At 45.8% G+C, this 4,112-nt stretch overlaps 1 pseudogene; it reads right to left on the bottom strand.

Moving 5' to 3' along the window:
- Nucleotides 1-2,905: 2,905 nt before the first annotated feature.
- On the bottom strand, nt 2,906-3,595 carry LOC106696017 (annotated as a pseudogene).
- Between the last annotated feature and the right edge of the window lie 517 nt (nt 3,596-4,112).

The raw sequence follows: 4,112 nt of genomic DNA on the forward strand, positions 1-4,112 counted from the left end.
GGGCTTGATGCCAAGTAGGGCGCATGCAGGAGGCAGCCAATCAATAATTCTCTCTCATCATTGATGTTTCTATCTCTCATTCCCTCTCCCTTCCTCTCTAAAATCAATGAAGATATTTTAGAAAAAAGAAAGAAAGAAATAGACAGTCTCTCCTGTTTAAAAATCTCCCATAACCAGTGTGAGTAGGTGGAGGAGAAGGCTGTTCACAGCCTTCTAGAGATATGACCTGTGGTGTTGCCAGTGTTGTATAAAGCTGATTCTCAACTCAGCCAGGATGATATCTCCCCCTGACCAGGCTTCTGCTCTCAGAACTTGTATGAAGAGGCTAAATTACACCATGCCGATTATGCTCACAGAATTAGCATGTCATAACTGGTGAGCGAGGGCTGGCCAGGGGAGAGCAGAGACTGAAGTTGTCCCTTCTTCAGCAAGGTCATCTGTCCTCTAAGTGGAAAAGAAGTGAGTGAATGTTGGGACCAGGGGAAAGACGTGGGGTAGGGAACATTATCTGCTCTTCCCATAACAAAGGAGATTTGCTTCAGCAATGAGTAGCCAAAAAGGGGGGAAATGGCCACTTACCCCTTACTCTGGGATCCTTCACTGACAGTGTCCTGAGTGTCTTCCACACTCAGAAAAGTTCCTATTCAGACATAGAGTTTGACTTTGGAGGACAATCAACAGAGTCTTTTCTCAGATTCTGATGAAGATTTAGGGAGTCATGATGCTGTTCATAGGGCAGTACAGAAGATATTTCTGCTACCTTTCTATTATGGAGTTCCAGCTCAATTCCATTGTGGTTCAAGAATGTATTTCATATGATTTTAATTCTCTCCAATGTTGTGAGCTTTTTTATGGCTCAGGATATGGCCTGTCTTGGTGTATGTTCCCTGTGCAACTGAAAAAATATGTCCTCAGCAAATATCAACTTTAAAAACATCAATAAATGTGTTCATTGGGGGTGTAATGGAATTCTTCTAATCCTGGTTCTATGTAGCTGTTCTGTCAATTGTTGAGGGGGTGGTGGAGTTTCTAGCTATAATTGTGGATTTGTCTGTTTCTCCTTTCAGTTGTCAGTTTCTGCTTCACATATTTTACATCTCTGTTGTTTGGGAAATACATTTAGGAGTGCTCTTTCTTCTTGGAGGAGTCATCTATTTATCACTTTTTATTGTTTCTCTCTGTTTCTGGTTATTTTCTTTGTTCTGAGATCTAATTTATTTATTATCAATACAACCACTCCTTCTTCCTTTTACATGAGTAATATTTGCACCACTGATTTTTTCGTCCTTTAATTTTCAGGCTGTTTCTACCATAATATTCGAATGGACTTTTCTGTAAGCAGCATATGGTTGGGTCATGAGTTTTAATCTATTCTGCCAATCTCTGTCTTTTAATTGATGTGTAGACAGAAACAAATATTCCCTTCCATAGTCATCTGTATTGCAGCCATAGTGGGGTGTGCAAGTCCCATGGAACTCCTGGGTGCCCCTTCCTAGATTTCCACCAGCTCAATTAATATTCCTTGGGGACTCTCTGAGCTCCATTACTCCCAAACAAATAGCAATAATCAAGTATTTCATCACACTAGACACTTTTCTATTCTTTTTTCTCATTTATTTTCATCAGTGATCATCTCCTTCCTCAGCAAAGTGACAATGGTAGAGTTTTCTTGCAAAAGGATATTGACAAGTGGACAAGACCACATTCAATATCTCTATCAGTGCCTCTGCTGGGATCTGTGCACAACCCTTGAATCACAATGGCCTTTGCAGCAGAGGGAATATCAAGTCTCAGCATTTGGCACTGGTGGTTTCATTTTTGGTCCCATTGGTTTTCAGGCAGGGCTTGTGGTCCTCTCGCTCCAATATTCAATCAACTACTGCAGAATATTTTCCATTTTTACATGTTTCTTTAGTGATGTAAGGGAATCAGTGACCTGGGAATCTCTGTCTGTGAAAGCACTGGATGGAGGATATTGTTGGGAAGTGATCTGAAATTACCCAGCAATATTGGAGGCGGGCTTGAGTTTGTGTGTGAAGATGGAGATGCTCAGGACAGAGCAAGTGTGGGTGGCCAGATGAGCCAAGGTCTCAGTGGCTCCTAGAGACTCAAGTCTCTGGTTAAAGTTTTCTTGGACTTGTAGAAGCCTCTGCATTCAAGCTGCTAAGAGGTCTGAATGGAGACCAGGGAGGAGGTATCCATTCCTGAGACATATGGGCGGTTCAGTGTTTTATCTTCTTATGGGCACTTTCTTCAATGTTTACCTGTGGCGGGGGAGGGCACTTAGGTGCACTGTTTTTGCAGAAGGGGTTAAGAATGACAGAACAGTGTCTTTGTTCAATGGTTGTATAAGGCAGATGAAGGAACATCTACAAATATTGATTTCCGTTAACACAAGGTGAATGTCCAGGCATTTGTTCATGCAATTCAGATTCAATTGAAACAAATGGGTCTGGACTGAGGCTTTGTGTTGGCTCTGGCCCTTGGACCCCTGGGCCAAACAGAGATGATTCCAGGATGTGGTACGGCAGCCTGAGATCAGTAGAAAACAGGCAAGAGCAACACTTGTTGGACTCCAGTAAGAAGAGCTCAGGGAGGGCCAGGTCCCATGGGCAGGTTTGGGGAGAGATGGGAGTGGGCAGGATTTTTGTCTTTGGATTGTAGGTTACTGCCAGGTGAAAGACACAAGGAAATGCTGTCGGCCTTGGACACACAGACACCAGGGCAGAATGTGATTGTCAGGTGATGGTTCCAAGTCTTACTTTTATATACTCTGTCACTCAATGTATCTCAACTATGGTCTCTGGCCTCCAGATGGCAACACAGGATTAGGAAGCCCAGCAGCACAGCTGTGCACCACCATCCACATGTGCAGCCACCACAGGAGCTGGCGACCACATCACCCCTACGTGCAGCCCACCAGCCTCTATGCCACCCTTCTCAGCTGCTTCTTGGGGCTCCAGAAGGCCAGTGCCTGTGCCAATCAGTACATGTCCTTGGAATAGGGGACACCCAAGTGGTCCAGTACCAGGCGCTCCACCAGCACCAGCAGGTCCTGTACCTGGGCCTCCAGGTTCCTACATGCCTCCAAGTTGTCCAAGGTGCACACGCTCAGCCACCAGAGCCCACAGCGCAAGGTTTTCCCTGTGGTACAGGAAATTCTGCAAAGAGTCCTGACTCAGGTCCTCCTTGCGTGTGAACAGCAGGATGGTACGTGCCACCACACTGTCCCCGAACAGAACCTTGAGCTCGAACATGCCCAGCTGAGTCACCAGAAGAGCGCCTGGGGCCCAGCTATAGACAGCAAGTAGCATCTGGCCTGCTCCTCGCACCCCAGGAATGTCTTGGGGACGAGGGAGCTAAAAAGGTACAGGGTGCCCATGACTTCCATGTGCCACCTGTCCCCCCTGCAACTCTCCACCTTCCAGGTTCTGGTCACCAAAGTGGCTGTGTGTCTGAAGAGGAAGCACGTGTGGCCCAGGATGCTGTTCCTGGTAGCGCTCTTCCCAGTCCCTGTCTTCCCCACCAGGATGAGCTTCAGCCCGGGCTCCTGCAGGGCCAGTGTGGTGTCTTCGCAACCTGGAGGACAAGTCATCTGTTAGCTTCCAAACATGTATCCTGGTTGCCTGGACACTGGAGGCTTTGGAACAAGAACAATAGTGTCTCAACTCTGCTTTTCCAACCAAAGCCTTACTGATCTCAGGAGGATCTTCACCATCTATCTCTGTCACCCTGGCTTCACCATGTGCTCCTGCAGATGTTCAACACTTGGAGGGCATTTGTCTAGGGGGTCCCCTTCATCATTCTAGACATGACCTCACCTGCCGGGGTTCTTGTTCCAGCATCAAGAAGGGTTCAGGAAATCTGGAGAAGGCTGTGGGTAGATTAAATAGGAGTCTGGAGACAAAGCATAATTTTGAAAGGCATTAGGGGGTCAGAGGAGCTAGCTAAAGCAGCTAAAATCTAAGTTCTAAGGCAGTGATGGTGAACCTATGACACACGTGTCAGAGGTGACACGCCAACTCATTTTTTTGGTTGTTTTTTTTCTTTGTTAAATGGCATTTAAATATATAAAATAAATATCAAAAATATAAGTCTTTGTTTTACTATGG

The sequence above is a fragment of the Myotis lucifugus genome, unplaced genomic scaffold (genome assembly GCF_000147115.1).
Source record: "Myotis lucifugus unplaced genomic scaffold, Myoluc2.0 scaffold_7046, whole genome shotgun sequence".
Classification (NCBI taxonomy): Eukaryota; Metazoa; Chordata; class Mammalia; order Chiroptera; family Vespertilionidae; genus Myotis; species Myotis lucifugus.